Below are 12407 nucleotides of genomic sequence, written 5' to 3' on the forward strand. Positions count from 1 at the left end.
TACAAAAAGCAAGAGTGGGGAAAAGCATTTAATGTGTGATAAAGTAAGTGATTTTATAACTGATTTTATTACTTAAAGTTCAAACATTATTTTCACTAGTCTTTGTCTGGTGTAAATGAAGATGAAAGAAGTTGGACAAGGGAAGACTTGAGTACTGCAGGATGCTTCAGGGATCACGTCTTTAAGGGTTATTAAACACAATTTGTTTTTGTCAGATTCCAATTTGTCTGTGTTTTAGCAAATCCTAGAAACTTGAGTTCTGACATTTTGTATATCCCTATTAATTATTCATTCCTGAGAATCTGTACTTGTTTGACCTTAAGAATTATTTGCCTGTTTACATTGAAGAAGACCCAGTAAGACTTGTCATACATTGTCCTTCACAAAAAATAAAAAAATGTCAGAGTCTTTCTCCCTGGGTAAATGAGGAAATAAAACAACCTGGGCTGGGTCAATGATTTTAATACTGGTGGGAAACTCTTAACATGCTGCAGAGGCAGCATCTAAAGAATCTGCTGAGATAGCTGGATCTGCAGTTCTAGGTTAAACTTAGGGATACAGGCCCACACTTTATCAACGTTATGTGGGATGAACTGACCCTTGTGCAGAGTGCCACCAGAGGACTCATGCATCACTTATGTCTGACAAAGCATCCTAGGTGGGACTTTGGTGGTGCACGAGGCTAATATGGATACTTTTTGCAGGAACTAAGTTTTAACCACTATGAGTAAGGTCTCTCTCTTTGTATACACTTTGTTTTTATTGAGACAAACTTCCACTGAACTCAGCGTGATATTGAGTGTGTTGCATAAACCCCACTGACTTCAGCAGTTCCAGGGCAGAGCTGGCTGCAGATTTCCAGCTAGAACAAGATTTTGCTGGAAAATCCCACCTCCACGAAGCATTTCATGGAAACAATTTGCTTTTGGTGATGTCAGTGGTTTTTGGTCAGACTGTGTGGAAGCCTGGGCTTCCCAGGAACTGATTTTTGTGGCAGCCTTACTGCTCAGATTACCATGGAGCTGACAAGTCCAGGGCTTCCAGGGTTTGCAACATTAGGGCAGCCCGACCACCTAACCTTTCTACAGCTGGTGAAGGAGCAAGCATAGCACTGAGAGGTCCTGGATCTGCACCTCTAGCCAGGGCTCACATTTTGTCTCTGCAGCACGATTCTTGGACACAATTTTCACATAAGCCACGGCTTCAGGGATTCTGGTGTTTCTGTCACTGCACTGAGAGCAAATCATGGTCTTCACAGCTCCAGCCTTCCTGTGATGCAGTGATGAAGAAGGCCTGCAAGCATGTTAGTTCTTAATGCTCTGTGGTTTCAGGTTGGGTATGACTTGGACACCAAGAACTCATTGGGATGTTTGACTTTCCTAGAAATACCCAAAAGTTCAGCTGATGAAAGAGTACTGTTCCTTTATTTCAGAGAAAAATATCTGACCAAAATATGTATATTTTTCTGAAATAAATTTTTTTTACAATTTTCCCACACAGTAGCAACATTTACAGTTCTCATTTCAGATCAGGAAAAAACCTCTCAATTTGATTGAGATTTTTCTCATAGAAAAGCTTGTGATGGTATTTAGGACTACAGCACTGAGGTTCATCAGCACTTGTCTCCCTCTCCTTGAATGGCCAATAAACCATTCAAGCTCAGCACTGCACTACAAATATGAATGATCCCAACTTCCCAAAGGGAAATGGGATACAAGGGCTAATCAGTGAGCTCAGGAAGTGTAAAGTCCCACCATGAGGCCTAATCACATATTTCTTCTTCTGTAAATCTGTGACTCCATTGTCTCTGACAATAATTTTAGTGTGAACTAGTTCAAAACCCATACAGGTGAAAAACATATACCTTTTCTTGGGATCAAAGACTCCAGTTGTTTATATTCCATTACTTGCTGATGGATGAGTATCTACATCATAGCTAGCTTCTTTTTTTGGTGTGCCTTGGAAATAGGAGGTGGACTAGATCATGGGCTTGGCTATTGTCTTTCCTAAAACTGGGTTAAGACATGAGGGTAAAGCTGTGTTGATGTTGTTGTCAGACTGTACTTGTTCTTTGGACTTGTTTATTGTTTCTCAATCTCTAAACTGTATGTGTTTGGTGAGATACTTCCCAAAGTGAGCGGAGAGCAGTACTGCTGCAGAGATTGTAATTTGGGAAAAGCATTGAAACAGGGCCTGGGCTAAAAGGACTGAGAGGCAGAAAGTAGCAGGTTTTGTTACCTCATTAGCTATCAGCAGGGAATTTTGCACAGCTCTAAATTAAATATGAACATCTTGACTTCTGTAAGGCCTTTGAAATGGTCCCATACAACATACTTGTCGCTAAATTCAAGAGAAATGGGTTTGATGGATGGACCATTCAATGGATAAGGAATTGGCTGTATGGCCATGTCCAAAGAGTTACAGTCAATGGCTCAATGTCCAAATGGAGATCAGTTACAAGTGGTGTCCTTCAGGGGTCCATACTGGCATGAGTACTGTTCAATAACTTTATTAATGACATAGAGTGTGGGATCAAGTGCACCCTCAGCAAGTTTGCTGATGACACCAAGCTGAGTAGTGAAGTTGGTATGCTTGAGGGAAGGGATGCCACCCAGAGGGACCTTGACAGGCTGGAGGAGTTGGCCCATGTGAACCTCATGAAGTTCAACAGGCCAAGTGTAAGATCTTGTATCTTGGTTGGGACAATCCCCAATAGCAATACAGGCTGGGGGATGAATGGATAGAGAGCAGCCCTGCAGAGAAGGACTTTGGGATCCTGGTGGATGAAAAACTGGACATGAGCCAGCAAGGTGCACTTGCAACCCAGAAGGCCAACCATATCCTGGGCTGCATCAAAAGAATCGTGCTCAGCAAGTCAAGGGAGGTGATTCTCCCCCTCTACTCTGTTCTCGTGAGACCTCACTTGGAGTACTCCATCCAGCTTTGCAGTCCCCAGCACAAGAAAGGCACAGACCTGTTGGAGCGGGTCCAGAGGAGGTCCATGAAGATGATCAGAGAGATGGAACACCTCTCTTTTGAAAAAAGGCTGAGAGAGTTGGGGTTGTTCAGTCTGGAGAAGAGAAGGCTCTGGGGACACGTTACTGCAGCCTTTCGGTACTTAATAGGGTCTTAGAAGAAAGATGGAGAAAGACTTTTTACCGAGGCCTGTACTGACAGGACAGGGGGCAATGGTTTTAAACTGAAAGAGGGTGGATTTAGAGTAGATATAAGGAAGAAATTCTTTATGATGAGGGTGGTGAGACACTGGAGCAGGTTGCCCAGAGAAGTTGTGTATGCCACAGCATTGGAAGTGTTCAAGGTCAGGTTGGACAGGGCTTTGAGCAACCTGCTCCAGCAAAACATGTCCTTGTCCATGGCAGGGGAGTTGGACTAGATGATCTTTAAAGGTCCCTTCTTACCCAAACCATTCCATGATTCCATGATTCTCTTCTCTTCTCTTCTTTGTAATGAAAGAAACGTGAAACCTCAGTGATTCAGAAGACAGAATTCTCGTTTAAACATACTTGGAAGTAATCATGGAGAGTCTGAAATTTTTTCATCACAAAAAGTATTTTCATTATCCTGCCCATGTTTTAAGGAAGGCAGTGGGTGCAGGCTGGAAGGTTCCGGAGCACAATCTAAAGGCCCCATCCTGCACACTGATGTTTGGAAAAGAGGTCCTGGAAAACTGGTGAAACACCTTGCTTGAATTGGTCCACCATAGCCGTCCTCACAGCTGCTACAGGGTTGGGGTCCATTTCGTGGGATATTGCTTCCTATGCTCAAAATGAAGATCACAGTTTTTAAGCCCAAACAGTCTGAAATCTCAAGGTTTCATCTTGGTTTCAGCGTCTAAGATGCTGACCCTTTTTTTTTTTCATTTTCTGACTTCATTTACTGTAAATCTTCCCTTGATTTTTTCCATGACTGCTCTTCAGCCAAACTGCAGCTATTAAAGCATCCTTCTTTGGCTGTCACCCTGAGTTTCTCTCTTTTTGTCCCTGACAAATTCCTCTTCCTAATATAAGTCACTCATTGCTTTTTTAGTATGTTCTGGTTACATCCTGGTTCCTTCTCTCAGCCTTTGGGTCTCCTCAAGGATCACCATCCCACATAATCTCAGTAAAGCACTAGATGCCTTGGTCCCTCTTGTGGCTGTCATATGTCAGCAAGATATATATTTTGATAAAGTTCAGAATGAGAAAAAAACTTTGCACTGAGACTTGGCTGCTGTCTATACTGATGGGGAACCTGTGATAACAGACTGCCTAAGGCACTGCCAAATAGTAACTAGCTGACTTTGTTTACCCAGTGGCAAAAAACCCCAAAACCACGTGCCCAGGACACCGGCTTTCCAAGGCAGGAGAGGGTAGGTGATAATCTGCTGTGAGCGAGACTGAAATGCCTTCCTGACTGAGTTAAGGACTAAGAAATTCTTCTGAGTTGAAGGATGTGGGGAAGAGGAAGGCTTGAAACTAGTTATTCTCCAAAGGAGGTGGAGTACAGAAGAAAGCAAGGTCCCCAGGATCCATGGGAAAGAGCAGAGTGGAAGGTGGATCATCTGCCAGGAGATTGTGAACATGTTGCACCCTGTCAGCTGTACCATGGAGGCCACCTTTGAAGCCAAGATAAACGTAGAGATATACATGGCTTTCTTTTCATTGCTTGTTTATCAGCTTCTGTAAACTATAGACCATGAGAGGCTGAGCAAATACCTGGGACTCAGTGCTAATGCTCTGGCTTTTTGGGCGTCTTCAAACAACCAGTGGATTGAGGCAACTGCACTCAGTGAAACCTATCAGTGAATACAATGAGCTGCTTTTCCTGGTAAAATGAAAGACAGACAGTTTTCCTCTGCCACAATTCACTCATTTGCCAAACATTCCTGTATAACAATTTTCATCTTTTTAGTATTAAGTGATGATGATAATAGTAAATTTTCCTCTGTCTGATGAAATTCAAACCTCCCTATTTAGATATTAAAAGCTGCACAAAAAGGCACAAGGTAAAAAATTTCCTTATATATGTTAGTATCCCTATGAATATGTAATGCACACTTACATATTTTCAGTCCAAGACAGGAGGCAGTGTTCTGTGTCACAAATACACACTCTGTGCTCTGTGGCACCAGTGCATCCAGTAAAAGGCATTAAAGGGTGGATAGACAGTGGGGATGTCAGATAGACAGTGTGGATAGACAGATAGACAGTGGGGATGTCAGGACACGCACTGCCCCTAGATAGACCATGTCCCATTGAATGTCACCTTGCAGCTGGTAAGAAGGTTGTTCTGCCAAAATGGGGCTGGGGCTTCAGGTGTTAAGGCTGATCCTGATCCTCATTGTGCTAAAGTGAATTGGGAGAGATTTCCAGACAGAAAGGTAGAGGTATGACAAAAAGCTACAGGCTATATATTGAGAACCAAGACACTCGGCTCCTATAGGTACCTCTATACTGGTAAATAAAACAGAGCCTCATTTAGAGAGTGTTGGTGCAGATAAAGGGCTGCAAGGGAGGAAGCTTGCATTTCTGTGGGGTAATTTGGGAGAGTGTCCTTAGCTGGCTCTAAAAGGGCTTTTGAATTGAGTGGAAAGAGGGCATGACTTCTGTTTGGGAAAAGATCCCTGATATTGAAGACAGCTACAAGCTGAGGACAGATTTTCTGTGGCTGCAGGTGGTGAGCAGGGAAGAGGGTGGTAGGAAATGCTCTGAGCCCGGAGGCAGGGCTGTGAGCTGTGGAGAGGATTGGAAGCAAACCAAGGGCTTCTTGATAGAAAAGATGGGTATGTGGGTTTGCACGTGAGCATAGGTCTGTGGCTGTTAGAGGGGTCAAAATAAAACAAGCTAGACTGATTGGATTATGAAACTAGGAGGCAGCAGGTCTAATTTTTATTTCTAACTTTCTGTATGATTAGTGCCAACTCATCTAATTTCTCAGGGCATCAGTTTTTCCATCTGTGAAATGTGGATGATGTGACCACCATCAATAAATTGCACAACCTAATGCTTACCCCCAGTGTCTCATGGACAGATTTTTATTTAGATACTCTACCACCTTTGAAATCACATTGAATAGGTGATTTGAAAGCTTTGTCATAAATCTGAATATTGCTGACACATTAAGAAGAATGAGGTGATCAGAGGATGAACTGCATTAGCAGAAGTATGTTTAAATCTGGTATAAATGAGTTTTTACTGCAGTGATATGAAGGTATTTTTGTTTAGGCATTCTGCCAAAATGTGAGGCATTCACATTTTTATCCTTTTCATGGATTTTCTTGGAACATAAACAACATATATATTATTGTTACAACTTTGCAGAAGTGACTCAAATGCAATTTAACTATTGTTGATGAACTGTGTAGATAAGATTTGTTGTAGAGGAAGTAATTTTGTGAACGTAAAATGGAGAAAAAGGAGAGGTGTATGAGGCATCCACCACAGGCTGCATTTTTTGCTTTCTCACAATAAACAGATCGAAGGGGAAGCATTTACTTTGCAGAAGGCTGTGCACTGATTTGAGGATAGTCTTCACACCAGCAATGGATGTCACCCTCCAGAATTTCCCAAACTCTTCTACCAACTTCATGATTTCAGGAGTTGAGCATGTCTTTGTAACACAGGGTAAAAGGAGATTCAGACAAGAAGTGCAGCTTAGCCTTTTCCAAATAAGTCATTCACGAGTTTTGTGGAAAAAAGGCTATGGGATTGGCCCTAAAAGAGAGCTGAACTGCAACTTCAGTTTCAGTGCTGTAATATAAACCGTGCATTTTAATGTGTACGTTGTGCTTGCAGCAATACGATAATACAGAAGCATAACAATTACATCAGTAGAATGAACACATTTCTAATGGTATTTGCGTTATATGGATATATGGCTGTTGGCCTGTATGCTGATACTTTCATTGCTGCCATATACATGCAATCTACTTATGGTTAAGGTTGCCAGGCAAGTAATTACCAGAATGGAGTGCTAAGCAAGCAGTCCCGGTGTCAAAGAATCTGACCTTGTGAAGATAATGAGACAAGGAGAATTCAGAACAGATGAAAGCCAAGAGCACCTACTTTATCTACTGACAGCCAGAGAACACCTTCATGCTCAATCAGTTCCTGCTAATGAGACAAGATGGGGCAAGATGGTAAAACAGCAGTAACGGGCAAACTTTTTTTCAGCTTAATGATCTATAACTTAGTTAGATAAAATTGTCTTTTAAACCAGGCAGTAACATAAGTATGAACAGAGAAATACAAAGAATGTATTTAATATCTTTTGGTTTTGTTTACATTATAATGGGGAATGATAAATGGGTGGGGAAATATACCCTGTAGTGTGGCTGGGGGAAGCTTAATCCATTTAACTTATCAAAGGGAAGGCGAAAGGGCAATACGATCGCTCTCAGAGAGTCCACATCAGGAGAGGAGAATGTTAATGGAGGGCTTTTCAGCCTAGCTGGCAGACACAGCATACACTGCCTGGAAGCTGAAACCAGAGAAATTCAGGTGAGAAATGGTGAGCTTTTATCCATGAGGGTAATTTATTACTCAGCATTGTGGGGGCCCCTTCTTCCTCAATTTAAAAATTTAATTTAATTTATTTAAAATTAAGACTGGATGCTTTTTGAAAGGTATATGTGCTTTTTTATGTGTTTGTGAACACCTGGTGGTCCAGGGGTCACTCTGAAGGGATTTGAAAAAGGTAACTAAGAAGTGCAAGTTCATTGTGAGTGGGCCTGCAATCCCCATACAGCATCTTCAAACCTATTGGAAAGTTTAAGGGTATGCAAATTGTAAAAGGTTGAAGACTAATGGACTAGCTAAATTGACTCTTGGACTTGGATCAAGAATTAATGTAGGCGAATATTAAAGTCTCTCTTACACAGAATATCAGACTAAACAATCACTCTGGACTATTCTCATTTTGCAGTCTATAAATAGGACTAATATTCTGAAGCCAGACTGAGATTAGTAAATTCTGGCATATGCTGTAGATTACCTCTTCCAGTGCATGTTATCTAGGCAGCCTTATGAGGTGTTTGCAGGATAGCTAGCTGATTTTCTAAATTATCTTCTTGCACCCTTTTTTTCCTGCCATTTTGAGGCTACACAGGAATGACAAAGTATTCCTGATGCTTACACAAAGTAATAGCCTCATTCTTTCCATTCTCGATTGAAAATCTCTGCATTTACTCTCCAAATGCCATGGCTTCGTGAGAAGGTGGCATGGGGATGGAATGGACTCTGGAAAAGAGTTGCCTGTAGTCTCAATCTCAATTGAAACTCCAGCCAAAATTATAATTAACAAAGGTCCCTGGGAGGTTGATGGCAGAGAAGAAATAAAAGATCAATACCTGAGTCGCTGTTTGAAATCCTTTTCCTTCACTGTTTATAGCAAAGAATTTAAGCCACCCAGCATGAAGCAGACCACCTAGAAAGCACAGATCAGAGTTTCTCAGAGGCATTTTCCTGTCCCAGTCCTCTGGAAGCAAAGGGAAGGGCACTGTCCTCTTCTGCAGCTCTGGTGGGGAGGGCGCTGAGAGGTTACAGAGCTGCACTTTTCCCACCGCCGTTTCCCTTCAGAGTTGTCTCCACTCCATATACAAAGGCCTTTCAGTGACTAGTGCTGAAGTTCAGACCCATCTCTTCAGGTGGCGGAAAGGACAAGTCCTTGCCTCTGGAAGCTGCTGGAAAGAAATCCTGCTCTTTCTGTACTGGGAGAGAACCAGAGCGTAACTCCAGAGGCCAAGGTCAGGAAGGAGAGGACCAGGGGCACGAGGGGATCTTTGGGATCAGTTTCTCTGGCCAGCTCAGAATTTCAGCCAGCAGTTTCTGTGCTGACCCGTGACAAAGCTGGTTGGCCCTTTTAAAAAAAACACCCAGTCTTGATTTAGTGTATCAGAGCAACCAGACCACCCCAGGGACTTGGCTGGCTCTTAATTGAGGCAAAAATCTGATGGTAGTTCCCAAATGCAAGTCACTCCTGGAGCTTGAATGAGCTATCATTCCTCCTGCAATGCTCCTCTCCTTTTCTTACCACCTCTAATAAGCAATGAAATATGTAGCAAAGTTGAGACGTCACCCAGATGGTAAGTTATGCTGATTAATTTACAGACCTGTCAGATCTTGCATGTTGCCACCGAGACACACGTTCCTAGCTCCTGTTTTGTTTTCTTCAGGCTTGCCCTACCCCTTGGTGGTTCGTGATGGTGCATGGTGGCTCTGCTCTAGCTGGTGCCATGGCTTCCCAGGGCTGTGGGTTAGTGGTCCCACAGGGCTTGGTGGACAGGTTCACCAAGTAAGAGGGCAGCTGCAGAGCCCCCATGAAGTGCTGCTATTGCAGGTTCACCCTCAGAAGTTCTTCATTAGAAGTCACATCTTGCAGCCACAGCTTCATGCTGTGGACCCTTTCACCTCTACTTTGCACGAAGTCTCCCATGTGTCCAGAGGGAAGATACTAGAAAGATCTGTAGGTAGTGCTTGTCTTCCTAACATGTCAAAACTGAGGACTGCAGTTCTTGGTGCTATAATTTTAGCCTAGAGCTGTTCAATAAACTGTAAGTTAAATTTTTTTTGATTGGGCAGCTTAAAAGTAAGGTCATGCAAGTTTGTGTGAATTTTTTTCAGAAAAATATGTCCTTTGCTCTGTTCAGTTTGTTCTGTCCTTTGTTCTGTCCAGTTCTGCTCTGGATCCATCCAACACAGCTGCTGTGGGCACCACTGCCTCAGAGCTTCAAAGGTTTTTTTGTTGTTTTAAACTGGTAAGAGTGGAAAAGTGAGCTGCAAGGGCCCCGGTTAGCGTACTAGAAAAACCAGACTAGTGTTTTGGTCTCACAAGCCTGTCTGCACATGAGCAAACCAGACTCAATTCATGTAAGGCATTAAGAACTATTCGTCATTCCTATTACTTTTCTCCAAAATCTCTGCTTTTTTTTTTTGCCATTCTTAACCACCATCTCTATTATTCTGGTGCACAGAGGCTATGGGGAGAGGTACCTTTGCACAGACACCCTGACTCGGCCCCAGGGAAGCTACTATTGGAAGCAACAGGATGCTCTAGGTTGGCTGTTGTGCACTGGCTTTTGGTCCTTTAGATTCACCCAGACAGGAGTATCTTAGTAGTAGCATGGCCCAGCAGACTAAGCAGAGTGTTATACCTGCGTGGTGGTGTTTCTTCCCACTGTGCACATTAGGTTGGTCAGAGCTATCTTGTGCCTTTGCTCATTGCCCTGCTGCACCTGGGACTCGGGAGCCCTCTCTCCAGGCCTGCACACAGTATCGTTGTGTCCCTTCATTTCTCCCACCTGTATATCCAAATGTGATTATTTTCTCTAATATTGAACTGATCCCCCCTCAGCATGTTATCTTCAGTCATCTTTCTTCAGGGTCTCTTTTCTGTAATCCAGGCCTCTGAGTTTAGCCTATATTTTGTGTTCTGGGATACATGGTCTTACACTTGACTGTCTTAAAAGCATCGCTAGCTGTGCTCAGACACCCTGATCACTGTGTTTTGCCTCTACGCACTTTCACAGTTTAGTGGGAGAATAAACCCTTAACAATTATTTAAAGTTTTTTTAAACCTAGCTCACTGATGAACATATTTAACCCTTTAACTTATATACATGATACATGCTTTATATAGAATTATATATACTGTACATATTATGTAATATGTATTATATTTATGTATGTGTGTGTGTATCTCTCTCTCTCTTAAAATATTCCTTCTATTTCAGTGTAATTTGGGATTTACCTTGGTTGGGACAGTACACTTCTGGCTCCTGGTTTTCATTCCTTTTCAGAACTATGAGCAGTGGGTTCAGCAAACCCCAATCCTCCCTTCAAAACGATGCGTAAGATCTAATTCTTTTTGAGGCAGTGCGATGCTGTAGATAATAAGCTGCATTTGGAGTCTGTAACTTCTCATCTGTTCCCATTTTACCACAGCTGCACAGTGATCATGGGGAAGGCCCCTTGCTGACCCATGCCTCTACTGACCCATGCCTTGGTTTCCCCATCTCCAACAATGAGATAATAGCTTACCTCCCATGCAGAGAGCTGTAAAAGCCAGGTATTAAGATGAGCAAGAGCTGGGAAATTGGCATGGACTGAGAACCACTTCCACCTCACTGTCAGCAGTAGCTCACCTGCCCAGACAAACACCAGTTCAGACCAAGAGTGTTCTATTCACCAAAGGCCGGCTGCAGACTGGTTGTATGTTAGATGGTTTGGGTTTTTTTTCCAAACCTCCACGGGCATTCCTGGAGGGCTCAGAGCATTTTCCATTGCAGCCATTTTCTTTTAAGGTGAAAATAATCAAACAGCCCTTCACTTGTAGATCAAGTATGGATTTCTCAGCAGCTTTAGGTCCTTCTCCTGCTACCCCACCAGGGCATTGCTGTGACTTTTCTGCTTTTCACCCTCTTGTACCAGAGTCAGAGTACTGCAGCTGGCAAGTCTGGGCCTTATTTCTAACTCTGATCCTGCATGATAGTCCTGTCCCCATGAGGCGTCATGACCCAGGGTGGCAAAGCCATTCTGGTTTATGCGATCTCATCACATCTGTCCAGCCCTTGTCCCACGCTTGTCCCATGTGTGAACTGCCTCCATCCCTACTGCTTTGTAGATTTTGATGTGAAATCAAATGTGAATCTTGTTTAACTTTGAAAAAAATATAATTTGATGTCTCCCCTTCCATCAGTTGTTTTAATGTTTTTCCCATCACATTTAAGGGAGACAAAAAAATGTGATTTAAGAAAGAGTGAGAAGTAATTTGCACACCCACTCACACACCAGAAAAAGAAATGAAGAGAAAACATCTTGCTTTCTTCAGTGTTTTTCCCAACTTTAGCCTTACTTTTCTCAGTTGAAAGGGATAAAAAAATCCAAACAATGAAAACATTTAACACGAGTATGATTTTTATTGCTGCTGTCATTGTTTTCTTAGGAAAATCATGAGCAAATGTAACTAAATGCTGAAAATGGGCCCTCTCCTGTTATTTCAAACAACTACAGAAATAATTGCATCGAAATTACATCTGGAAATAGAGAATTATGACTTTTATTATAACAGCTGAGCTGCTTTGTGGAAAAAATAATTCCAAGGTTAGTGTAGAATAAGGCAAAGAGGTTTAGAGGGTTAGAGAAGGATCTGCCCATGTCTTTTAATTCAGCTGTGCTGTGGAAGACAAATTTACTCTCTTACTTTTTTTTTCTTTTCAAGTACTTAATAATCAACTTGTAGAAGTAATATGATATTTTACAACCTTTAAAGAAACTGGAGTCTGTGTATCTGTGTATGGGTATATATACACACTTATATATAAAAAGAAAAGGAAAAATAACCTTTTTGCATCTTGGCTTCAGATTACAGTAGATATAAACAAAGGAGGAGAAGCTGGCAGCATTGTTATG

The sequence above is a fragment of the Aquila chrysaetos genome, chromosome 4 (genome assembly GCF_900496995.4).
Source record: "Aquila chrysaetos chrysaetos chromosome 4, bAquChr1.4, whole genome shotgun sequence".
In the NCBI taxonomy this organism is placed as follows: domain Eukaryota; kingdom Metazoa; phylum Chordata; class Aves; order Accipitriformes; family Accipitridae; genus Aquila; species Aquila chrysaetos.